At 36.4% G+C, this 27,972-nt stretch overlaps 1 long non-coding RNA gene across 1 annotated transcript; it reads left to right on the top strand.

Moving 5' to 3' along the window:
• Positions 1 to 27,972, top strand: LOC125998615 (uncharacterized). The gene is made up of 3 exons (XR_007492086.1): positions 1 to 58; positions 22,123 to 22,228; positions 27,835 to 27,972. It is a non-coding gene; the product is annotated as an uncharacterized LOC125998615 (long non-coding RNA).

The following is a 27,972-nucleotide window of genomic DNA, read 5'->3' as shown; positions in this document are numbered from 1 at the left end:
CTTCCCTACTTCTCTCTCCGACGAGAAGGACGGGGGACCCCAGGAAAACGAGCTGCAGGTACTCCCAGGACAGCAATTGGAAGGGAAAGAACGAGCCCATGATTTTCAGCCAGGATGCCTTTAGTATGTCTAGAAAGGGATGGCGTGGTTTGCTAAAACAGATGAGGCCAGCTGACAAACTGTTGAGTTGGATGATCTTTCAATCGGAAGGGGGACTGATGGGGAAAGAAAAAGAAAAGGAGAACAAAGATCAAATAGGGAAGAGCCAACGAAATAATAAGGAGGAAATCTCCTTTGGTGAAATTCAGCACCCTGCAGTGGAGAGACCCGCCTTCCTGCATTTAAGGAGAGAAAAGACTAGGCATTTGATGGCGTGAGAGCGTATATGCGAGCTTTCCATTAGGATCTGTTGGATTTTAGAATCAGTGTCTGGTGTAGGGGACTGTTCAGAGTAAATGGTGTAGCAGAAACACACCGTTCAGGAATCACTTTGAAAAAAAATTTTTTTTTCTTGCTGGAAGGGCTGACCTTGTAAAACAAGGTTATTGGTCCTATTTTAAAAGTGGTTTTAGTTTTTTTTAAGTGTTGCCTTCCAAAAATATATTACTCCTAACACAAATATATGTTTGACTATTTCAGTGGTGTTTAGATTACACAAAATTTTATATACTTCCAGACAGCCTACTAATACAAAAAAACTGTAAATTTTGCCATTAAATGTATTTTAAAGCAGTTTTGGAAATGCTTCTGATATAGTTGAAATCGATTCCACTGTGGAAGATGTCAGTAAAGTATTTGACGTCATGAATTTTGGAATCTCTAGTTTATCTGTGTTATTTTATATGCTTACCTGTTTCCAAAGCGAAAGGTTTCTCATCCCAAGAGAGAGTGGGAAAAGTTATTTTTCCACTGGAGGATGCCCTGTTAAAATGACCCCATAAAATGATCCTATTCTAACAATTTGGGGTTTCTCTTAAGCAGTGTTCAACAGCTCACAGGAATACTTCCATACTCAGGTATCGGGGTTGGGTTCAATGTTAGGAACCAAGAATACAGTACAACTGAATAAGGATGATACTAGGCAATGCTGCCCCATTCCCTTACCAGAGCTGGGGGTGGGGGTGGGGGCACGTAGTGTGGCACCAGTCTGTATGTTTATGTGCCAGACCCATGATGCCTTCCCCACCCCTATTCCAACATTCATAAATGATAAACCCCTGGCTATCATACTTTTCACTTTGAAAAAAATCTCAACACAGTATAAGATGAAGAAAAACTCACATATTTTAATAGGTACAGCAATGCCAATTACCAAATAACGAAATTAAAAATTATCTGTACTGTGATACTTTTAAAATGTACTGACTTATACTAATGGTCACATTTGAAAAATGAGTGTCATAGATAAGCCTGGATTTGTGGGCTTATCTGGGGTGAAAATAATTAAATGTGCATATTTTGTTTCATTTTTAATAAACATTCAGCAAGAGGGAAAGCATTTTAATGAAGGTTAAAATCCAAATTCAGTAAAATTCTCAAAGCCTTTGTCTCAAAGATTTACATCTTGTGCCTCATTAGGGAAAGTGGTTTATTAATTTTTATTTAAAACATTTTGATTTACAAAATTATATATAGTTAACTTTTTACAATATTTCAGCAGCATTCCAACAAGTGTTAACATTCCCTCACCAATGTTCCCAGACCTCTCCCCAACCCCAAACCCACCCCAGCCTCCAATTATAAAAGGCATCTTTTTAAGTATGGTGGATAAAATTTGTTTCAAGACATCATTGTTGGTGACTCCATGGTTTGCATATATAGTTCTGCCATTTCTTAATACTACCAGTGCACCTGAGACCCTTTTTTCACATTTGTCTTTCTCCACCTCCCCTCAATTTCTTTCCTTCTGTTCACTCTAGCCTGGGGCCAAGAGAATTCTAGATAACCGCCATTTAGACCACTGCATTCCTTCAAGTATATATTCTAAATCAACATATAAGTGATAACATCCTGTAGTTATCCTTCATCTGCTTACTTTATTTAACATAATATCTTCCACTTTCATCCATGTTGCTGACAATTACATGGTTGAATCACCCCTTAAAGATATGTAGCATTCCACCGTATATATGTAGCACATCTTCTTGATTTTCTCATTTCTTGTTGGACATATATGTTGATTCCAACTCTTATTGTACTGAGTGCTGTCATTAATAGCGGTGTGCATACATCTTTTCAAATGAAAGTTTGTCTGTCGTGGGTATAGATACCCAAAATGAAATGGTTAGGTGTATGGCAGCTTGGTTCTGAGTTTACTGAATACTGTTCCATAGAGGTTGAAACAGAAATGATTCCCAACAGCTGTTGATGAGGATCCATTGTTCACTGACACAGATTGTGCCTGTTATTTCTGTTATGTGTCTTGATTTGGATTTCCCTAAATATAATAGAAAATATTTTCATGCATGTGCTGATTTTCCTCAGATAGATTCATTTCCTATCCCCATTTTATGGGGTTTTTAATTTGTGTGGGCTTCATCTGTGTGAGTAATTTGTATATCATAGATATTAACAATATATCTGATATGTTTATCTCCCACTCAATTAGCTGCCTTAGTGTTAGTTCATATTTCTTTTGCCATACAGAAACTATTTAGTTGCATGTAGTCTCATTTATTAGATTTGCTTCTTTAGTCCTTTTCATTGGTATCATATTATTGAAAACTCTTTTGCATTCTTGGTCTTGGAGTGTTCTGCCTGTTTTCCTCAATGTACATTATAGATTCCAATCTGATGTCAAGGTCTTTGATACATTTTGAGTTGACTTTTTTGGAAATATTGATCTAGCTTTAATTTCTTACATGTACTTATTCAATTGTTTCAACACCATTTGTTGAAGAACCTGTCTTTATTCTTTTTCATATTCTCAGCTTCCTTGTTAAAACTTAATTGACTGGGGCCATAGCTATAGCACAGTGGGTAGGGCATTTACCTTGCATGTGGCTGATCTGGGACTAGCCCAGGTTTGATCCCTGGCATCCCATATGGTCCCTCAAGCCTGCCAGGAGGGCTTTGTTGTTTTTTGTTTTGGTTTTTTGTTTTGTTTGTTTGTTTTTAGGCCACACCCATCAGTGTTCAGGGGTTACTCCTGGCTCTGCACTCAGAAACTGTGCTTCCCCCTCCCCCAGGAGTAATTTCTGAGTGTAGAGCCAGAAGAAACCCCTGAGCGCTGCCAAATATGATCCAAAAGCAACAACAAAACAAAACAAAAATAAATTGACCATATACTTGGGGATTTGTCATAGGATATTCTTTTCTGACCCATTGGTCCAAAGTGGTACTATGCTGTTTTGATCACTATGGCTTTATGTAGTACAGATTCAAGTTAGGTAATGAAACACCTCCCCATCTTATTTTTCAAGGTATCCTTCAATTTCGTTCATAAGTGTTTTAAGTTTTGGTGGTATAGGTAGGCCTCTCACCTCTTTTGTTAAGTTGATTGCTAGGTAGGTACGTGGCAGTTTTTGATACTATTTTAAAAGAGATAGATTCTTTGATCTCTTTCTTCTCTAATTATACATTTAAATGACTGCAACCAATTTTTGTGTATTGATTTTGTAGCTGGTCACTTTTCTGTATTGGTTTATTGTTTCTTGGATGTTTTTGTGGACTCTTTAGGGTCTTCAGTGTATATCATATCAATTGCAAATAGAGATTAGTTGACATCTCCTTTTCCAATTTGAATCCCTCTGATTTTCTTCTCTTGCCTGATTGCTGTTGTTAGGACTGTTATGATGGAGTCGGCACAGTGAATATCCTTGCCTTGTGTCTGACCTCAGTGGGAATGCTTTTAGCTTTTCAGCATTAAGAAAAATATTGACTGTCTGCTTTTGTAGATGGCTGTTGCTATCTTGAGCAAGGTTCCTTCCATCCCTATCATTCTGACGGCTTTTATCATGAATGGGTATTAGATATTATCAAAAACTTTCTCTGCATCAGTTGTTCTACTCATATGATTTCTCTTTCCTTTTACTGAAGTGCTGTATATTGCTTTGCATATATTAAATGATCCTTGCATCCCTAGGATAAAACTCACTGGATCATGAGATATAATTTTTGATATGCTATTGATTGGATTCAGTATTCTAAGACTTTGAGGATTTTTGAATCAGTGTTCATCAGTGATACTAGTCTGTGATTTTCTTTCTTGGTATTTTCTCTGTCAGCTTTGGGTATCAGTGTAACGTTAACTTCATAGAAGGGAGTGTTCCCATCTCTTTGATATTTTGGAATAATTGACGGATCAATGGCGGTAATTATCTGGATGTTTAATAAAACTCATCTGTATACCCATGTAGGTCTGAAATTTTATTCTTACACAGATTCTTAATTACTGTTTCAATTTTTTTGCTTGTGATTGGCCTATTTAGGCTATTAGTTTCCTCCTTATTCAGTTTTAGAGATTATGTTTCCTAATATCCTTTTCTTCTATGTTCTTTGTCTTCACAGAGTAAAGTTGTTCATGATAAACTCTCAGGATGTCTTGGATTTCTGGATTATATTGTAATTTTTCCACTTTCATTTCTGATCCAATTTATTTGAGCACTTTCTCTTTTTTACTTTTGAGTCTTGCCAATAGTTTGTAAATCTAGTTTATTCTTTTGGGGTTTTTGCTTGTTTTGTTTTGGTTTTGGTTTCTGGGCCACGCCCAGTTATGCTCAAGGGTTACTCCTGGCTATGTGCTCAGAAATCGCTCCTAGCTTGGGGACCATATGGGACACCAGGGATAGAACTCAGGTCCATCCTGGGTCAACCACTTGGAAGGCAAAAACCCTACTGCTGTGCTATCCCTCTGACCCCTCTAGTTTATTCTTTAAAGAAAAAAAGCACCAATGAAATAAATTATTTTATTGATTCTTTGTATTCTTTTCAGTATCATTGATTTTTTTTTTTTTTTTGGTTTTTGGGTCACACCCAGCAGTACTCAGGGGTTACTTCTGGCTATACATTCAGAAATAGCTCCTGGCAGGTTTGGGGAACTGTATGGGTTACTGGGATTCTAACCACTGTGCTTCTGCATTCAAGGCAAATGCCCTACCTCCATGCTATCTTTCCGGCCTCTGTGTTATTGATTTCTTATTTGTTTGTTATTATTCCTTTTCTTCTAGTGTTTGGATTCCTTTGTTGTTCATTTTCTTGATATTTATGGTGTGCAATTTGGTCACTGATTTTATCTTTTTCTTCTTTCTTATTTAGGCCTATATCACTATAAGTTTTCTTCTAATTTCTGCTTTTCCTATGTTTCATCAATGTTGATAATTTGTTTCTTCACAATCAGTAGTCTCAAGAATATCTTTATTTCTTCCTTGATTTTCTCTTTAATCCAGCTGTTTTAAGCAGCATGTTGTTCAGTCTCCAGTTGTAAGAGCTTCTCCACATTTTTTATAATCAGTCTCTTACCTCTGTGCCATCGTGATCTAATAGGATGCTTACTATGATTCTTAGTTTGTGAATTTTTGTTTATTTGACTTATCTCCTAAAATATCATTCATCCTAGAAAATGTTCCGTGTGCACTCAAGAAAGATGTGTATTCATCTTTGGAGGACTGATATCCCTGTATTAAATCATTAGTGCAGATTTTCTAGTTTCTTATTTAGTGCTGTTATGTCCTTACTGATATAGTACTACTGGATCTATCCAGAGGTGAGTGTGGCATTTTGAAACTTCCCCCTACTATCACATTTCCATCCATGTGTTTCTCTAAGTTTGTGAGCAAAAGCCTTACAAACTTTTCTGACCCATTTTTTGGTGAGTATATTTTGATTACAGTTGGTACTTCTAGGTTTCTTGTTTCTGTGGTCAATAGTATCCTTGTCTCTAATTAATTTCCTGACGTTGTTTGCTGAAGTATGGCTATTTCAGCTTTTTTCATTTTCTGGTGGCTTGTATAATTATTTTCCTTCCTTTTACTCTTGTGTCTATCCTTAAATTTAAATGTGTTTTCTACAAGCAGCAAATGGATGAGTTTATTTCCTGATCCCTTTACTCTGTGCCTTTTGATGGGAGAGTTTAGGCCAAAACATTCATGAAAACTATTGATAGAAAGGGCTGTCATGCCATTATACTCTGTAGGGTTGTTTCTTCTACCATTGGTTATTTGATTTATATAAGTTGCCTCTTATTAGTTCATTTAGACTTGGTTTGGTTATAAAGGATGTTGCCAGTTTTTTTTCTTGAGTGTTTTTATCCCTCCCTTATAAATGATTTTCTTGGTAGTGAAAGCTAGACTAAATACTTCTTTCAGTAAATTGTATATGTCCTTCCACTCTTTTCTTGATTGAGGCTTTTTATGGCAGATCTGATGTACTTTTGTACTTTCATTATATTTAAGGTTTTTTTCTTACCACTGTAAGAAGCCCTACTCTCATCTTTGGTGTTTTCCATTTTGAATATTGTGTCTTGGTGTTATTCTGTTTGAATTTTCTTTGCTTGGTGCTTTCTTAGCCTCTTGGATTTGTGCAGCTGCCTCTTTCCAGAGAATGGGAAAGTGTTCTGTGATTATATTTATTATTTTTTCTGCTTCCTTTTTCATCACCTGTTATTTCTCTAATTCAGAGAATATTTGTCATGCCATTGTTCATTTGGTGCCTTAAATTTTCTTCCCTTCTTATATCTCTCTTTTTTCTATTTTTAATTTTTTTTTATTTTATGAAGACAAAAAATGCAAAGAAAGAGGACACGGCGAAGTTACAGTCGGAAGACAGTCATTTATAAACAGAATTCTCAGAAGAAATTCCCTTGCTGACACCTTAATTTTGAACTTTCATCCAAAAAACATTGAGAAAAATAAAACAAAACACATGCACAATTACTTTGTCCCTCAAGTCCCCAGATTTTGGTACATTATAACATTTCTTAGCAATCTAAAGCTACAAAATTTATGCAACTCCTTTAACGTTGAAAGCATAGCATTTTTTTACAGTTCCATGCACATGCATATTAATTTAAGTTAACCTCAAAAGTTTAAGTGATAGACCTTGAGACTTCCTGATCTGAAATTTAATACTATTATATTAGTTGTTGACAAAATTAATCACAATACATTTGTTTCAGAAAGAAAGACAAAGTTATTATTTTCTTCTCTCTCTTTTTTTAAGGATAAGAGTCAAAGGAGCACAGCAAAAACGATGTTAGAGTGGAAATTGTTGTCTGCATAAGCCCAGTGAAACATGAGAGACATGGAAAGGAAAAGCCTTGGCATAAATACAAGGAGACCTTACCCCTGAAGTTTTCTGGCATAAGACCAACTCTAGGCTCCAGGCATAGTAGGTTGTCCAACACAAGTTATTGTCTGTAATGCTAATACACTTTTATTTTTCACACAGTCGCTGTTGTTGGTGTCAGGCCTTCGTAGTTAAAGATCCTGGAATCTATGCATATTTTACACCGAAGTCAGGATGATGCAGAGCGTCCTCTAGTTTCACCTCACAATTAGAGGGCAATGAAGAAAGCCCTGTCCTGAAAGCAGGTCCTTGTTGTTGTTAAGTCTTCTGGGTATTAAGGGAAGTCTCTTTTGAGTAGGTCCATGCCAGAGCATTCCTTATCAATGCAGGCTTGTAATTTGTCTTCAAGTTCATTTATAGGGCTGTTTCCTTGTGCAATTCTGCTAGCATGGATTGCTAATGTGTTCTTTAGCTCCTTCCAATTCCATTTGAATGAATTCTCTCATCTTCTGAAAGCGTTATTCTTTGAGTTGGTTGGATTTTTCTTGTATTGATTGCTTAATTTCACTGGTTAGTGCTTCCTGATTTCTGTTGCCCATGCATTAAATGTTGATTTTAGATCCTCATCAATCAGGCTAAAGCATTTTGACAGGATGGCAGATTATCTTACTTTCTCAGTGCAGTTGAGCTCCTTAGTTTCCCATTGTTCTTTTCATTTGGGGATTTTATTGGTGGAGTTTCAGTTTCCCCATGATTTGAGAAGTGATCTATTGAATTGTTTTTACCAAATGGTTACTAATAATACATCTGCATTTCAGGTTATATTCTTTACGATGCATGGCTATTTTAGTATGCTAAGAAATTTGATGACTAGTTATTCTGTTGGGTTAACTGAATTTTGAGGCTGTATACTCTTTGAGAGACAGAAGTGCTATTACCCATTTCCCCAGAAATAGGAGATATTTATTGGACTGTCATTGTAAGAATGCTAGATCATCCATGCAGTTTGGGGAGCATAGAACAGAAAAACGTCAGAACTGGTGACTTTCTAACTCAGGAGATTGGCAGTAAGGTTGTGTCACAGTTAAAGATCCTAAGGTCCACATTGGTATGCAAGATCACTCAGTTTGGTCTTCCGGGGGTAGTTTTGGTCTTCTGTGCCACAGAGTGGCACACCAGGAATCAGAGGGCATACAGATGTCAGAACTTGCTACATTCTGGCCCAGAAGCTTAGTTGGAGTGTAGCAACACAGCTAAAGAGGCTGGGGTACCAGGTTGATATTCTGGGCTTGCACTTTCTGGAAAATAGCTTTTTACCTAATTCTATCACTTGTTTAATTGTAGTCTCTTTGTATATATGCAAGGATTCATTGTTTACATATATAAAATTGATAAAAATGCAGCATTACCCTATCTTTGCTATTTCTATGGGTCAAATGAGAAGAACCCCAGCATAGAGTATTATATAATTAGCCTAGTCCAGTTACTAGAACAGAGCTAAACCTCTATATTTTGTGTTTGTTTATTACTTATTCTTTTTTAAATATAATTACTTTATCAAACACATGCTTACAAAATTGTTCATAGTTGGGTCTAAGTCATAGAATGTACTCCACTTGTCACCAGTGCAACTTTCCCACCACCAGTGTCCCTCATTTCCGAACCCACCCCCACCTTCACATGTCTCTGGAGTAGACATTTTGCTTCTCTCTCTGTACTCTTTCTCTTTTTCCTTTTGACCCTGATGTTTGCACTGTTGTTGATGAAGGGGTGCCATGCATGCCACTTTATCCATTTCAGCACCCAGTTATTTTCCAGAGTGATCAGTTCCAACTATCATTGTCGTAGTAGAGCCTTCTTTACTCTAACTGTACTCATAGGTCTTTGTGGCCAGCTTCCTACCATGGAGTAGTCCTTCTGATCCTCATCTCCGTTGTCTCTGGATATTATACCATACAGTCTTTTATTTTTCTTATATTCCACAGATGAGTGAGACTACTCTATTTCTTTCTCTTTTCCTCTGAATCATTTCACTCAGCATTATACTCTCTATAGTCCATCCATGTATAAGCAAACTTAATAGCTTCATTTTCCTAATGGCTGCATAGTATTCCTTTGTGTGGTTGTACCACAGTTTCTTTAGCCTCTCATCTGTTGTTAGGCATCTGAGTTGTTTACCAATTCTGCTATTGTAAATAGTGCTGCAATGACCGTAGGAATTCAGGGAGCATTTTGTTGTTGCATTTTTGTGTTCCTAAGGTATATCCTAGAAGTGGTATTGCCAGATTATATTAAAGCTCAATTTCCAGTTTTTTCAAGGAATATCCATTTTGTTTTCCAGAAAAGCTGGAAGAGACAGAATTCCCACCAGCACTGAATGAAAATCCCTTTTTCACAGCATCTACCCTAGCACTGGTTGTTCTTGCTCTTTGCGTTTATGACAGTCTCTGTGTAGTGAGATGATAACTCATTGCTTTGATTTTCATCTCTCTAATTCAAATCTGTGGGTAGCTTTTGTATCCTAATCACTGTTTCCTTTGAAGTGCAGAAGCTTCACTGTTTAATGTAATCCCATTTGTTTATCTTTGTTCCACTTGGTTGGACAGAGGTATTTCCTCGTTGAAGATACCTTTAGTGTCAATGTCATAAAGTGTTCTTTGAACATCCTCCACATTTCTTCTCTAAAATTCTTTCATAAAGGCTAAATAGGTGGCTGGTACTCTGAAGGAATGTCATGTTCAATCTCTAAATGGAGTTCTGTGTTGTTTCTCCATTTTCACCTTTACTGTGTGGTGATTTTTACGTACTGTGCTGGGGTCCATTGACTAGAAGCCTCTCTTTCCACTGGTCTCAGTCTAGCTGCCTTCTATCATGGGACCTAGCCACACACATTGGTAGAAGTGCTGGTCTCCAGGTGCTGGCTGCACTTGTAGTTCGCCAGGGGATGAGTGTCTCTGTCTAGCTACATCCTGTTGTAGAATAGCTAGGCTGTGCTGTGTTTTTTGTTGTTGTTTTTGTTGTTTGTTTTGGTTTTTACACTACACCCCATGGTGCTCAGGCCTTACTCCTGGCTCTCAAATCGGGAATAACTCCTGGGGGACTCAGGAGACTATACATTGTGCTGGGGTAGAACCAGAGTCAGTTTCCAGCAAGGCAAGCACCTAAATCCCTGTAATAAACCCCAGTGTTTTGTGAATAAACAGATCACAAGCTTCTTGCATTTGGGTTTTGACAGTTTTGAAATAAGTTTTTGGACTAGCCAAAATATGAAGTTGCTTTTGCATTTAAAATATGAACTAGGAGTAACACCTGAACATCGAAAAGTGTGACCAAAAATAAAAACAAAATAAATATGATCTAGGATTTTGAAGTTCTACATTGAGTTTGTTAATGTTTTTTCTATGGCTGTGCAGTAAATCATAAGAAAAAGTAATTCATAAGGCATAAGGAATGTTGATCAATAGTCAAAACCAGACAATAATTGAGGAAGGAAACACTAATAGTCATAACCAGATAGTACTTTAATATTAAATGTGTGTTGTAAACTTAAGACAATTTTCTTAGACATGATAACCAAAGATAATTTCACATAGGAGACATTTTATCATTTAATTTTAGGTCAATATTCTGCATCAATGTTTAGCTCCCAGCAAAATTTCACCTAGCATATAGAAAATATTTTATGATGTACAGAATACTATTTGGTTTGAATGATATTTTATATAATGGTGTAAATGGTTCCAGATACACAGTGGATACAAGATAAAATATTGTTTTCTGGTATGCTATCGTGATTCTTTGCTTTTGAAGTCCTAGTTAGATTTAAGTTGCTGTAAATGGTGACAAACAATGGTCAAGACTTCAGTTATTATAAGTCCACTTTCAATTGAAATATTAAACATGGTTTAATAAAGAACTTGCTTTATTTATGGTAGTTAACAATCCTGATAATCTGTTACGTAGTGTCTGTTAGTATCATTACAGATAAAGTGTAAGTATATTTAGTATCTGATCTGTTAGTATCAGTACTGATTAGAATCTGCCAAACAGAAAAATTAACAATTGCAAAACAGGGAAGAATAGATATTTCCCCCAAGGTTACCAATGGAAATTGAGTTTGTAAACAAAGGAACAAAAAAGGTATGTCAGGTGAGCAGCCTGGAGTGATCTCTAAGCACTAAACATGGCCAGGTCAACTCCAACCCCCTCAAAAAAAGTATGCTAAGTAAACATGCATATGAGAAGGCAACTACATAAACATACATATGAGAAGACAGAAAAACATCTTAAATTTTTGTTCAGAGAATTTTGACTTTTTGTAGCCACTTTGTATTTATTGAATTTTTTAAAAACTGTTTAATAACAACAATAAATTTGCACCTGGTATAATCATATGGTACAATATAATCATAGTACAAAGCCAAACAAAATTACCCCCCTTGTTTATTTACCTCTTCTTTTTGTCAAAAATAATTAGCTGGATTATGTTTTAGATGAAAAGATAGTCTTGATTTTATATAGTTCATGAGTTTTTTATTTTATTTTGGGGGCCATGCTTGGCAGTGTGCAATTGTTATTCCTGGTTCTGTGCTCAGGAATCACTCCTGGTAGGGCTGGTGGACTATAATAGTAGGGATCTAACCCAGGAACAGAGCATGCAAGGCAAACATAATACATTGCCCTCTGTTCTATCCATAATGACTATAGTTGATAGTCACATTGCATAACAATGATATAACAAGGTTTTCCATTTCTCCATATCCTTCTGTCAGGTCCACCTTAAGAAAACTGAGTTAACAGTCTTCCCTTAATCATCGAGGGGCCTGGAGTAATAGGACAACAATTGGGTTATTTGCCTTGCATGGGCCAACCATGTTCAATGCCTGAAATTCTATATAGTCCCCAGAGCCCTCCAGGAATGATCCCTGAACTCTGACCCAGGAGTAAGCCCTGAGCACCACTCAGTATAGGCACCCCCAAAACAAAAATAATCATTGATTGAATACTTTTCAGTGTGTGCCATGATCTATGATCAGTGCTCAAAATATACAATGGAAATAATACTGTAAAATAACTCAATTATAGTACATGATAGAAAGTTATAGAAAATAATTAGGAAAATAGTTTTAAATATGACTCATCATTGGGCTGAATAGATAGTACAGTGGTTACTATCTTGATTTGCACACAGCAGACCAGGGTTCAATCTCCAGCATTCCGTATGGTCCCCAAGTACCAACAGCACTAACTCCTACATGCAGGGTCAGAAGTAATCCCTAATCACCAAGTGTGCCCCCCAAATAAATGTTTAGTCATATTCCTGTACCATCAGGATTGTTCCATTGTTTATTCTAATCCTAAATCAGTGGTATACAATATTTTTTACAACTGTAGACTACTAAGGCAGACATTAAAATCATTGTTTATAATAAGAAGATATGCCAATATTTATAATACCACTGCTGAATATTCAAGCTGTACCATGTGTTAAATGGTACTCACGTAACTGAATCTCATATTTGACAGGACATTTTTGCAGACTGATACCTATTCATAGACAAGCAGTTGAAAACCACTATTCTAAATAGAATGTAGGTAGAATATTTGGAAATGCTTAGAATTAATATTTAACTATCAGAATTTAGCAGTGTTGGTATATATGGATAGAAGTTAGTGATTATTTGTTAGTTTCTGAGCCTGTATATTATGTATTAGAATATGAAACTGTTGGCTAAGTATGCCCACTCCTATATGAATCTTAATGCATCTTGACTTTTTCATACCTGAAACTTTCACAAATATTCACACACTAAGCTCTTAGAATGCATGGCAAAATAGTTTTCAGAAACAAAGTATCTGTCACGGGATGATCAAATTAACAAATAAACAAGTTTAACTCCTCAACTAATTAGCCAAGATAGAAGATAGAATTTAAATGGGACAATTATAAGTGTAATGGATAATATTTAGGTCCAGAATAGAGGACAAAGTTTAACCAGCTCAAGGTAAAATAGAAGCTTTTATTTTATTCAAAAGTTAGTATGAGTATGATGTGACGACTAAAATGAATATATCTTAGGCTCTTTGAATAAAAAGGAAGTATTCAAAATTAGACTGAATTGTGTACTTAAAATCATTGAGTCAAGTTTATGCTTTACCACCGTATTTAAAAAGTGAAGTGATTATCATTTTATTTGTTCTTATTGTGACTCCATTTAAGATTGATTGTATTTAGTTTGCACATTATGAATGGCAGAGATTTAGGAAAACTAGTAAAAAGTGCTGTGTGATTGAAGTGGGATCAATTTACAAAGAGAACTAAGGAATGAAAACAATGGAAGAATTTCTGTTTCAGAAGGATTATATGTACTATGACTTCCAGGAACACTACACTCTAGGAAAATGTTTTTCAAGAGTAGCTCCTAGATCACCATTCCTACTATGGAATTACAAAAACCTGTTCTCACGAGGCCAGAGAAATAGCACAGCAGTAGGGCATTTGCCTTGCACATGACCAACCCTGAACAGACCCGGGTTCATTCCCGGTATCATGCCTAAAGTCCCCCTCCAAGCATGCCAGGAGTGATTTCTGAGTGCAGAGTCAGGAGTAACCTTGGAGTGGCGCTGCCGGGTATGGCCCAAAAATTAAAAAACAAAACAAAACAAGCAAAAAAAAAAAACCCACCATATTTTCAGGCCCCAATTCAAGATTACTGAATCAGATATCCTGGAAGAGGTGTCCACTAATTTCCTTTAACTTTTTTTCAGGTGGCTTTGGTGTACACTGAAGTTTGAGACCTAATCTAGGAAAATATTTCAGTTATGTTTATGTATGAAACAAAAATGCATGATCTCGTGCAGTGGCACAGTCATACAAATACGTCCCCATGAAAGATTTTTCTTCTAAAACTATAGCAGTAATGATCAACCTTTACTTTTTATAAACTTTTTAGCAGGGTGCCGGGCGGTGGCGCTAGAGGTAAAGTGCCTGCCTTGCCTGCACTAGCCTTGGACGGACGACGGTTCGATCCCCCGGCGTCCCATATGGTCCCCCAAGCCAGGAGCAACTTCTGAGCGCATAACCAGGAGTAACCCCTGAGCGTTACCGGGTGTGCCCCCCCAAAAAAAAAAACAGAAAAAAAACTTTTTAGCAGGAATAAACCACACTTTATATCTGATTACAGTTATGAAATTTTGTATTTTCTGAACCATAGTTCTTTTGTATATCTCTTATCTTACTTTCTAAATTTGCCAATTCCTCAAAGTTAGAGATTATTTATTTTGTTATTTGCAATGTGTGTGACAGTTATGTATTTGTAATGAAAATAGTCAGGAGGATGCATACAAAATTTTATGCTGGGCTTGAGTGATAGTACAGCAAGTAGAGTGCTTTTCTTGCACCCAGGTCTCTCAGGCTCAATCTTTTTTTTAATTTTTTATTTTTAATTATGAGAACAAAGATGCAAAGAAAGAGGACAAGGTAAAGTTACAGTGGAAGGACAATCACCCATAACATAATTCTCAGAAGTCCCCTTGCTGATATCTTAACTTTGAAATTTCAGCCAAAGAACATTAAGATAAATAAGACAGAAACCATGTACAATTACTTCGTCCCTCAAGTCCCCAGATTGTAACACAGTATAATATTTCTTAACAGCACACAAGGCAATCTAAAGCCCAAGAGTGATCTCTGAGCACAGATCCGAAGTAAGTACTGAGCACAGTTGAGTATGGCCCCCAAATAACAATAAGATCAACAGCAGAGTTTTATGTAAAGATCCACCCAATAACACGTGACAAGTTATTTTTATTTTATGGAATCCCAATTTTCTAACCTTCAAGTATGGGAAAGACCACCTACCTTTAAGACTAAAGAAGAAATCTGTTATGATGGAAAACCTTAAATAAGGGTTAATTTTAACAAATATTCTTCTAAAAAACTGAAATTTACCCCCAAATAAATATCAATAAAGCTAAGTTGTGCTTATTGGCATTGAGGACCTGAATTAGGATTTAAGTTCATTTAAAAGGAATGAAAAAATAGATAAATACAGAATAATCCTATAGACTAAGATTCATATGAAACTATTTACTAGAGAGAAGAGTGGCTGAGATTTTGATAAAATAAAAAAGACCAAGACTTGTTTGAGGAAAGGAATTAAAAGAAATATGTTGAGGCAATGTCATTTTAAAGGAAAAATTACAAGTGACCCCATAACTCCTTGTCTTCATGAAAATTATTTAGGGCACCAATAATAAGCAGGTGGATTAAAATCCTCAATTCTTAGTAAGTTCAACTTTGTTTTTACCAACTTCATTGTCAATGTCAGATTTGACCATAGAATTGGGATAATATGGGCCCGGAGAGATAGCACAGTGGCATTTGCCTTGCAAGCAGCCGATCCAGGACCAAAGGTGGTTGGTTCGAATCCCGGCGTCCCATATGGTCCCCTGTGCCTGCCAGGAGCTATTTCTGAGCAGATAGCCAGGAGTAACCCCTGAGTGCCACCGCCGCGGGGTGTGGCCCAAAAACAAAACAAAAAAAAAAGTAAAAAAAAAAGAATTGGGATAATATGGGGGCTGGAGAGATAGCACAGCGGTAGGGCATTTGCTTTGCATGAAGCTAACCCAGATGGATGGTGGTTCGAACCCTAGCATCCCAAATGGTCCCCTGAGCCTGCCAGGAGTGATTTCTGAGCACAGAGCCAGGAATAACCCCTGAGCACCACCATGTGTGACCCAAGAAAACAAACAAACAAAACAAAAATAATTGAGATAATGTGGAATTAAAATTGATTTAGGGGAGCTGGAGAGATAGCATAGTGGTAGGGCGATTGCCTTGCATGCAGCCAACCCAGGACAGACCTGGGTTCTATTCCCAGCATCCCATATGGTCCCCTCAGTCTGCCAGGAGCAATTTCGGAGCACAGAGCCAGGAGTAACCCCTGAGCACCGCCTGGTGTGGTGCCCCCAAAAAACCAAAAACATTGATTTAGAAGAGGGATAAGCATACAATTATATGAATTATTCAACCCTTAAATTAAAAGTTTGATTTTATCATCTTAAAAATGGTCATCTTTAATAAATTATATTGTCACAGAAGTATGTTTACTTATTATTAAGTATGCTAAGGGAAGTTCAAGATTTTACCAATATCTCAGATCGTATATAGTAGCTTATGTCAAAACAAGGAAAGTCCTGAAATACATTTTAATTAAAAACTTTACTATTCTAGCTTTAGAGTCAGTTTATATAATTACACCTTGTTTTAAAATGTCAACAATAATTCCTAGGGTTTACTATTGTATTAATTGGAGACATTGTATTTAAATTTTATTTCTACAAATATATGTTCTCATTAAACTAAAGATTGTTTATGAATTCTAAATTTCCTCAGCATTAATCTTTTGGTAATCCATTTTTAATTTCTTTTTTTTGTTTGTTTTTTTGTTGTTTTTTTTTTGGGTCACACCCGGCGGTGCTCAGGGGTTACTCCTGGCTGTCTGCTCAGAAATAGCTTGCAAGGCAAACGCCGCTATGCTATCTCTCCGGGCCCCCATTTTTAATTTCTTAAAAGTCATTTCTAACATGTTGTTAGTTATTATTTTATTTTATTCTCATTTTTATCAAGGTACTGTGACTTACAATAAGGTTAATGCTACAGTTATGCACATATTTTTCCAATATTCTACCCTCCACTTGTATGCTTGCTTCTATATGCCAGTATTTCAAGGACCATTCCCATTTATTCTCTTTTCCCTCATATCATCTCAGACTAATTAGACTGAGTCCAATTCTGAGTCCTTTGACCATTTGTTCTTTCCTAAGTTTCTATGTCACATATGACCAACATAATTCTCTCTCTTCCCCTCACCTCTGATTTCACTCAGTATGGTTCTTGCTACCTAGTTCTATAGTTATCCACATATTAAATGTTCAGATTTGTGAAGTATACACTTTTGATCATACTAAAAGTAAATTTGCTTGAATAAAACCAACATAAATGTTGAAATAAACTTTTAGCAGATGAAGTTCACACTGTTTTTAATGAATTAAAACACTTAAGGTGGGCCCGGAGAGATAGCACAGTGGCGTTTGCCTTGCAAGAAGCCGATCCAGGACCAAAGGTGGTTGGTTTCGAATCCTGGTGTCCCATATGGTCCCCCGTGCCTGCTAGGAGCTATTTCTGAGCAGACAGCCAGGGGTAACCCCTGAGCACCGCCAGATGTGACCCAAAAACCAAAAAAAAAACAAAACATTTAAGGAGGATGTTTATTTTCTCAACACCTTTTTTAGTTGACTTATCAAACTTAACTACTTTTAAATCAAATTTATATCTGTACATATTTTATTTATGATGCATATTCAAATTTTATTAGTGCTGGGAACTGGAATATTATGTCTTGTTCTATAGTATTTTATCACTAACCAATGAAAAAACCTTAGCATAAAACATTGTAGTAGTTAAGAAAATACAACTCAGGGGCCCGGAGAGATAGCACAGTGGTGTTTGCCCTGCAAGCAGCCGATCCAGGACCAAAGGTGGTTGGTTTGAATCCCGGTGTCCCATATGGTCCCCCGTGCCTGCCAGGAGCTATTTCTGAGCAGACAGCCAGGGGTAACCCCTGAGCACCGCCGGGTGTGGCCCAAAAACCAAAAAAAAAAAAAAAAAGAAAATACAACTCAAATATAAAAGCAGAATGTTTTGGATGCCTAATTTATTATAGTTTAAAACTATATCACATGATTTGTTGATTAAACTTTAATAATCTGTCAGTGAACAATTAGTTTTTTTTAACTCTTACATGTTATAAAAATTTGCAATGAATATAGGTGTGCTGAGATCTATTTGAATTAGTGTGTATTTTTTGGGTAAAGACCAAAAAGTGGGACAATCAGATGTATAAACTTTATTTTTGCTTCTTATTTTTGTGGGTTCACATGCTACTTTTCATGAGACTATACTAATTTGCTTTCCATCCAGCAATGTTCCCTTTTTTCAAAATTTCTGTAGTACTTCTTCTTTCTTGTCCTTTGATAAGAACTACTCTTATAAATGTGAACCTCATTGTTTGAATTTGCTTTTCCTAATAAGAGATGGTGGACATCCTTTATGTGCCTGTTGACCATCAGCTCATTTTTTTTCAGCCACAGACAACAATGTTCAGAGCATACTCCCTGCCCTATGCTCAGGGATCAATCCTGGAATAGTGGATTGATTTCAGGTTGAACAGCTGCAAGGGGGGTGCTGTATCTCTTGTACTATCTCTCCAGCTCCACTTCTGTCCATTTTAATTAGGTTCTTGTTGAATTTTATCACTTTTTAATGTACTTTTATATTAAATATTTGCCACATGTATGGTTTTCTTATGTATTCTTTCATTCAATAGACTGTTTTCAGTTGCTAGTAATTTTATTTATTTTTATTGATTGAGACTGATTTTCAATATTATTAGGTGTCAGTTCCTTGAATGTTGTATTCATCAACTTAAAGTAAACAGATGACTATCAATAAGCATCCCGTCTTTTTTCATAAATGGCATACTGGGTTACAGTAAACCAAGTATGTCTCAACATCAAATGTAGCTCTTCCATTAGTTCATTTTATGAGGGGTCATTAGCAATAGTCTCATAACTGTTTTTAAATATTCTCAGAATTGTTTGTACTTGCTAGAAATGGAAATGGCTGATCCTTTTATACTGTCTTGAAATTTGTCAATTTAGTGGAGCAACTAGGCCCTGAAATTTTTTTTAGTATGGAAAGTTCATTTTATCTCTGCTGGGCTAGAAATTTTATAATTTTTATAATAATTTGAGAGGATAATAAAACAAAGTTAATTTGTGACTCAAAAGATTAGATTGATTCTATAAAGGTCTTCTTGCTGAAATTTTGTTAATTGTAATAGTATCTTCTCTGAGATCTATTTCTCTGACATTCATCTTCACATTGCTCTGTGAAATGTTTCTTGCCTCCATTACTTTCAACCTTCCTCACCACTCACTTCCATTTCCCTGCCTTTTTATTTTGATGGTAAATTCTTTCTCTGTGCAGAATGCCTTTAAGTTTGATGAATCCCATTCAGTCGTTTTTATAGTCATATATAAACAAGAGCCCCAGGCTCCAAAACGATCCAGAGCAGAAGACCTTCATGCAGGATGAGCCACTGGAGAGGACCATGAACAGTTCACACGACAATGGTGCTGCTATAGCCCCACTAATTTATATTGATCCTTCAAACTTACACTGGCGCGGCACCATAAGCACCAGTGCGACTGCAGCAGTGGCATCATCTTCTTCCCGGGAATAAGGAATGGCTAAATACAATATGAACAGACATTAATTATAATACATGTATACATTAAAACAGTAAACATAGAGGTGGCCACCACATACACACACTCACACATAAACGGACAAAAGGATCAATCTATAGGAAACATTGACCCAGGTAGAATGGGTCAAAGTGCTTCAAACTATAAAGCTGTCATGCCAGGTGAAAAAGATTTTTAGTTCCTTCAAGTAATCGACATTGATGGAGGGGAACTTTGCTGAAAATGGACTTCATGGTTTAGAACATGCATAGAACATTCTTAAAACAATCAATATTTAAGAATAGAATACTAAGGTATATAGGGTGATGAGCACTGTAAAAAGAGTCTATGGCATTTAGGTGCTTTATCCAAAGAACTCTATGTAGAGAGACATTAGAATATGTAAGCAGGTAAAAACAAATGAAAAATGAATTAATTTAAAATATTTGTTAGGACATCATAATGAGCATTGTATTAGGAGTCCAATGGAAAATATCACTGTAATGTGAAACTAGGATAACCAAACTATATCTCCACAGATCACTGTTGACATAAGCATTACAGATTATTGTAAAGAGAATAGAAATTAAGACACTGAAACATTCTAATAATGAGCACTATAATGAGGGTTCAATCTTGCAGCTATTTTTTCTTTTTCTTTTTTTTTTGTTTTTAGGGCCACACCCATTTGATGCTCAGGGGTTACTCCTGGCTAAGTGCTCAGAAATTGCCCCTGGCTTGGGGGGACCATATGGGACGCCAAGGGATCGAACCACGGTCGCGAACTTTCCTTGGCTAGTGCTTGCAAGGCAAACACCTTACCTCTAGCGCCACCTTGCCGGCCCTGCAGCTATTTTTTTGTTGTCAAAGACAGTAGAACATTGTTATAGACATCTCTAAAGAGTATCAAGTTAAACATCTGCTAATTTAAACAGCTATATTCATACCAGCAGGTTTCTTTAAAGTATAAAAAAGACAATAAGCACCTAAAGATTTTATAGACGAGTTAGCTTTTTTCGGAAATTTCTTGATCATCAATTTTTTTTTTGGTTTTTGGGACCACACCCTTTTGATGAGCAGGGGTTACTCCTGGCTAAGCGCTCAGAAATTGCCCCTGGCTTGGGGGGACCATATGGGACGCCAGGGGATTGAACCATGGTCCTTCCTTGGCTAGCACTTGCAAGGCAGACACCTTACCTCTAACGCCACCTCACCAGCCTCTTGATCATCAAATTTAAACCAATGCTTTCTTGCCATATTTTTACAATAGGCTGTGCAATGACCCTTTTCTATTTTATCATAATGGTTCAAAACAGAGGTCTGACTGGGACAACTGCAACTGAGCAGGTCTTCTGGAAACATAATGAAAGACTATCCTAGGCTTCATCCTAGTATCAGTGCAAAAAAACAAGAGCACCAACTACAGAAGACTGATTAAAACAACAGTGATGGAACAGAACTTCTAGATCAGTAAAGAAAGACTCCATCCTAGGCTCTATCCTTTGACCTTTGCAGATACCAAGATCTCTAGATACAGAGATCTGATTTTATCATCCATGATGGAGGAGAAGGTTTCTATACACCAGAAAAGGACTTAGGGGAGAGTAAATGAACATGTGTGAAGTCTGTAGTTATTCCCATGACAGTATACTTCAAGGGTGGAGAAACCCATCGCTTAGGCCAAAGGTATTCCCTTTCTAATCTCTGCAATATTTACTGTGCCTATGCAGAAAAAAAGAAGCAGCACAAAATAATTTTTTTGGTTTTGTTATTGTTGTTGGGTTTTTTCTCCATTTTTTGTGCTTTGTTTTGTTTTGATTTCAGGACCATGATTATTGTGTGGTGCTTTATTGCTGTGGTGCTTTTTGGAATTTTGTTTAATTTTTCTTTTTGTATTGTATTTCTCTTCCTTTTTCCCTTTCTTCTCTCAAATTGATATTTATAGCCTCTAGAAGGACTCTGCCCATTTTTTGCTTGTTTGATTTTTGCCCCATTTTATTTTTTTCTTTCCTTCAAACAGAATTGCATAACTTGAATCATCTTGTTCTGCCTCACAAATTGAGGGGGAAATAATGGAGGATACCAAGACCAAACAGTTGTATGATCACTAAGTAGTAATAACAAAAGATCAGATTTAAACACGAAATCCGAAGCCCACCACAGCAGAATCGATACCCAATCTACAACAAGCTAGACACAAAGGGAACCACTTATACTAGCAGCCTGGGGTGTAAGGGAGAGGGATATGGGGTGCATGCTGGGAACAGAGATGGAGGGAGGAAACACTGGTTATGGGAATGCCCATGATTCAATGTCATTATGTACCTAAAATATTACTGTGAAATATATGTAATCCACGTTGGTCAAAATAAAAATTATTATTATAAAAATGATGTATGCTTTGTCTAGGGAGAAAAACAGAATATGTGCTATGTTAGACTCAGTTTTGTTAACTACTCATTAAAAATATATTACTGTAACCTGATATGTATTCAGATTTAATGTATGTGAAATAACATTGTTGATGCATGAAAATGATATATCCATATATTTACTATTATTACATATAGTCTATTTTATTCATAGACATTTCTTGGAATGAACAAGAAAAAGCTGAACTTTATACAAATAAATTTTATAATGATGCAGAGTGGTACTACAGTTTGAATCACAAAGGATTTTATATTATAAGGTAGGTTAAAATGAGATTTGTTTCTAAAGTTGCTTTTAAATGTAGCAGTAAAAATTATGTTATTATTATTTTCTTAGACTTTTTTGAAATAGATGGTACTATTTCTTTTTGATAAAAAGACTAATTCAGAGGGTCTTGGACAGTAAGTAGTACAGCTAGTAGGGCACTTGCCTTGAATACAATCAACTTGGGTTTGATCCCAGGCATCCCATTCAGCCCCTGGAACTGTGAACACTTCCAGGAATAAATTCTGTGTGCATAGCTATTAGTATAACCCTTAGAATCACTGGTTGTGACCCAAAATCATTAACATAAAAAGAAGACTGGTGAGGAAAGGGGCAATAATTTACCATTAAGTTTACAATTAAGTTTGGGTTTAAACTCAGTCTTTTGGGCTCAAAGGCTTTTCTTCCTTCCTCCCTCCCTTCATCTCCCTCTTTCTCAACCTCCCTCCCTTCCTTTATTCGTTCCTTCCCTCCTTCCTTCCCTTTCTCCCCACACTTTCCTTCCTTTGTTTCTCTTCCATTCTATTTCCTTCCTCTTCTCCTTACCCAATTCTTCCTCCTTTTCTCCCTCCCTTCCCCTCCCTTTTCCCTACACCTTGCTTGCTCAGGGACTAATTCCAGTGCATTGGTTTGGGTCTTTCCAATAGTGTTGAGGATCGAAACCTTCCCTTCAGCACATTAAGCATATGGTACAGCCCTTTGATCTATCTTCTTGGCAACAAAACTTGTTTTAGATGCCTCACACCATTCTATATACCTTCATTTTAATCAACCCACTATATCCTTTGTGATCTTGTAGTAAATATAAGGGAGAATTTTCTGGAGCAGAATAATATTAACATCAATTAAGGAATATCACAGAATGCTAGATTATTTCTTTACAGTAAATTCAAGCTATAAAAACAGAATTAATAAATTTTACACATATTTTAGCCACATATTTTTCAACACCAAAGTATAGGACGCTGAGTAAGTTAATGTTTCATATTGTTAATTCAATTATTCTATGATTAGAAATATTGAGATTCCGAGCAACGAGTTAATTGCTGACATGACTAAGCTAAACATAATTTCTTTTGATGGGCAGTGCTCTTTTCTATTATTTGTCATTCCCATTTCTACATCATATTATGAGTCACGGAATTTCTTTCATATCTGGAATCTAAGTTCAAAAGTTCTATATGGAAGTAATTTAAATTTTTATTGAGATTCTGTGGTTTATAAGAACATTAATTTAAATATATAATGTCAATTATATTTTTATAAACAACTTCTCATTTATTTCACTGCTAGTCTCTGGAAACTGTATTTTAGCCCCTGTGAATGACATTTAATTACTATAAATTGAGTATGGATGAGAAGACCTACATTCAAATCTACTTCACCATTGTTATTTAAACTGAGCAAAACTGCTTTATCTCTGAGTACGTTTCTTGACTTTGAAAAATGGTAGTCATAGTCACTGTACTATTGGCAAAATGGTAGTCATAGTCACTGTACTATTGGCAAAATGGTAGTCATAGTCACTGTACTATTCACAAAGTAAACATCCAAAAACTGAGTACATTCATAGACATCTCACCCTCGAGATTTAGCGCTAACAAGAGAAACAATCAAAGGAGGTTTTGATCATTGAAACTGGAATGATGGGGGCCAGAGAGATAGCATGGAGGGAAGGCGTTTGCCTTTCATGCAGAAGGTCATCGGTTCAAATCCCGGCGTCCCATGTGGTCCCCCGTGCCTGCCAGGAGCAATTTCTGAGCCTGGAGCCAGGAGTAACCCCTGAGTACTGCCGGGTGTGACCCAAAAACCACAAAAAAAAGAAACTGGAATGACGAAATTAAATTTAAATAACCTTCCTATGGGATTATTAAGTACTAATCAATGTAGAACATGAAACATACAAAAACATGAAAAATAAAAATCAAATGTAATTTTGTTACTTGTTGACTGTCATAATTTTGCTTACATGATTCCAGTATGTGTTCTTTAAACACACATTTTAACACAAAACAATAATTTGTATCTTATTTTTATATTATACCATGTTTAAGACATTTTTATATTTTCACTATAACATTTTCTTTCTATATTTTATTGTTTATAAAATTGTTTTATATAATGTAGCATGCTTAAAATATTCTAATAATAAAATTGATGCTAAAACTTATTAAATGATCAAATCAAAAAGCATATGATTTTCCATATATTTTGAAGTATTTTTGTGTAAATACTCTAATTTATTTTGGGGGTGTGGTTTGGGCCACAACTTGCAGTACTCAGGAGCTACTTTGGGTTCTGCACTCAGGAATCACTCCTGGTAGTGTTCAGAGAATCATATGGGAAGCCAGGGATTGAATCTGTATGGGCCACTTGCAAGGCTAGCAACTTACCCACTGTACTATCTCTCTATGCCCCAAGTCTAATTTAAAGGAAATATTTTCCTTTTAGTATACAGCACTGTCAATATTGTCAGAGTATATCAGCATAGTATTAATTTTACATGTGAAAATACAACTGGACTGAAATTTTTATTTTTAATTGATTTATTTATTAATATTTGCCTTTATATTTATACTTACATATTTAAAAAAATTCTTGAATGCTTTGTGATCACGAAATGAGTAAGGTGCTGGCTTGAATACAACTCGCATGGGCTGAATTCCTGGCACCATTTCGCCAAGAAATGCCAGGAGTGATCCCTAAGCACAGAGCCAGAAGTATAATTTGAACACAAGAAAAAAAAATGCATTCCCTGAACTTTTGTCATATAATTTCTTTCTATCTTCTAATACTTCGAAAAGTTTTGTTTATTACATTAAAGTATTTCATTCATTTAGTATTGATTTTCACATGTGGAGGGAGGGGACATTTTATATAAATAACAAGATGTCTTAATACTATTTGTCATTTAATTGTGACATGTATATATATATATGTTTGTTTTTGATACTATTGCATGTTTTATATCTTTTACTATCCATAATAATTTACCTCTTATATATATTTGAAATAAATCATGCATAAAAAGATAGTATGGATGGGCCCGGAGAGATAGCACAGCGGCGCTTGGCTTGCAAGCAGCCGATCCACGACCAAAGGTGGTTGCTTCGAATCCCGGTGTCCCATATGGTCCCCTGTGCCTGCCAGGAGCTATTTCTGAGCAGACAGCCAGGAGTAACCCCTGAGCACCGCTGGGTGTGGCCCAAAAACCAAAAAAAAAAAAAAAAAGATAGTATGGTATTAAAATCCAGAGACACTAGAGACGACAGCCAGGAAGATCAGTCCACGCTAGGACGCTTACTACAAATAGCAATGAAATAGGGAAGAGAAAAAATCACTATGACAATGATAATTGGAAATGATCACTCGACTAGAACTGGGCGGCAAAAGAAGGTAAAGTAATATATATATGATACCTCTCTTCAGTAACCATATTGCAAACTAGTGTCTAAAGAGAAAATAAAAAAGGAAGAGAGATAAAGAGAGAGGGAGAAAGGGAGAAAGTGTGAGAGGAGAGAGAAAGAGAGAAGAGGGAGAAAGAAGAGAGGAGAGAAAGAGGAGAGAGGAGAGAGGAGAGAGAGGGAACATTAGTAGGAAATATGCCGGGGGTGAAGAGATGGGTATTGTACATCATATTATTGAAATCCAATAATGAACAAGTTTGTAAGTATCTCATGGTGATTCAATTAAATTATTTAAAAAATTAAAAACAACAGAGAACCAATTATCAACAAATCGTTTAGAAAACTTTCTGATAATGACTTAATGACCTCATTGCAAGATACATTGATTATCACAAGTTTTCTTATTACCGTACTTTTTAAAAAATGATTTTATTTCCACTTACCTGTAAACAAGTGATATAAAATATATTACTTTGTGCCTGCCAAGGCTAAGGAATGGGGGAGTAGGTGGGGAGTCTAGGGACATTCCTGGAGGGAATTTTACATTGTTAGTGGCATTGACCTTGGACAAATATATAAAGAGCAGCTATGTGATACAAAGTATTTAAATAAAGTAATTTATCTTAAAAATAAAATAAATTATATTCTGCAGAGAAAATTGATATGACAAAAATTATAACTTCAAAGACAATGCATGGATTTAGAAGTTTATAATATCATAAAACAAAATGGTAGTGTCTTGAATACATAACAGGTTGAATATTAGAGCAGTTACAAATAGAAATAAAGGAAAATGATATGAGGAGCTATTAAGAGATAGTTGGCATCTCTGGTGATCATACAGGAAATACAAATTAAGTGATCATGCTACATTAGCACACCTATCATAATGGACAAAATTAAATCTTAAAAGTGCCGGAGTGTGGGGCTGGAGCAGTGGTGCATCTGGTAAGACGTCTGCTGCAGTTCAATCCCCTTGTGTCCTATATGGTCCCCCCAAGCCAGGAGCAATTTCTGAGCGCATAGCCAGATGTAACCCCCGAGCGTCACTGGGTGTGGCCCAAAAACAAAACAAAAAATGTTCCTGAGTGATAGCACATTGCTAACCAGTGTTTGATCCCCAGCATCACTATGGTCCCCCGCGTCTGCCAGAAGTGATTTCTGAACATGAGTAACTCTTGAGCACTGCTGAGTGTGGCCCAGAAAACAAAAAAGAAAATAAATAAATATTAAAACACTAATATTTTTTTTAAAAAAAATGTTAAGCTAATAGAAGCATCCATACGTGCTGCAAATGGAGTTGTATACTCATCCAACATCTTTGAAGAAATGTTTTAGAATACTCTTTTGGGGGGTACTGAGATTGTACACTGGTTTTATGTAGGCAGGACATGCATTTTAACACTTTACACTTAACATTTTATTTTATTGGGGGGGGGTCACACCCAGAAGCGCTCAGGGGTTACTTCAGGCTCTGTGCTCAGAAATCGCTCCTGACAGGCTCGAGGGACCATATGGGATGCCGGGATTTGAACCACCAAACGCCTTACCTCCATGATATCTCTCCAGCCCCTACACTTAACATTTTAACTACATGTCCTACCTTATAACAATTCTTAGAGTTAATAACCCTTATATATTTAAGTTTCCTACGAAACCAGTTACATTGGGGCCAGAGAGATAGAGTGATAGGGCATTTGCCTTGCACTCAGCCGACCCAGGACTGATGGTGCTTAGATTCCCAGCATCCCATATGATCCTCCGAGGCTGTCAGGAGTGATTTCTGAGCACAGAGCCAGGAGTAACCCCTGAGCGCCACCTGGTGTAGCAGGCTCGGGGGACCATATGGGATGCCGGGAATCGAGCCCAAGTCTGTCCTGGGTCAGCCGTGTACAAGTCAAAGAAGCCCTACCGCTGTGCTATCTCTCCGGCCCCAATGTAACTAACTGCTTTCGTAGGAAACTTAATGAGTAGTATATGGAATAGCATGCAGACTGAATTATGAATTAACTTCATCTCTATGTAGAAAATCAATACATAGTGTTAAGGACTTGGTAAGAAAGTGAAGATGTTTATTAGAAATTTTCAGGTGAGAAAAAAAGAAATTTTCAGGTGAGTAACCTATTATATGATGATTCTAAACTTTGATTTATTGAAACTTTCTAACATGATTGTGTCCATTTCAAATACATAGGTGTGAAGTTGCTCAGGGAAGCACAATTCAGTTCCCTAATTGTTGCACAGTCTCACTATTTGAGGAAGGCCAGTGCCAAAAAACCAAAATTATTAATGGAGCGGCATAACCACGTAGCTCCACCAGGATACTGGCAAC

Source organism: Suncus etruscus, chromosome X (assembly GCF_024139225.1).
Source record: "Suncus etruscus isolate mSunEtr1 chromosome X, mSunEtr1.pri.cur, whole genome shotgun sequence".
Lineage (NCBI taxonomy): Eukaryota > Metazoa > Chordata > Mammalia > Eulipotyphla > Soricidae > Suncus > Suncus etruscus.
Note: the sequence above shows the minus strand (reverse complement) of the source record. Positions and strands in the feature narration are given on the sequence as shown.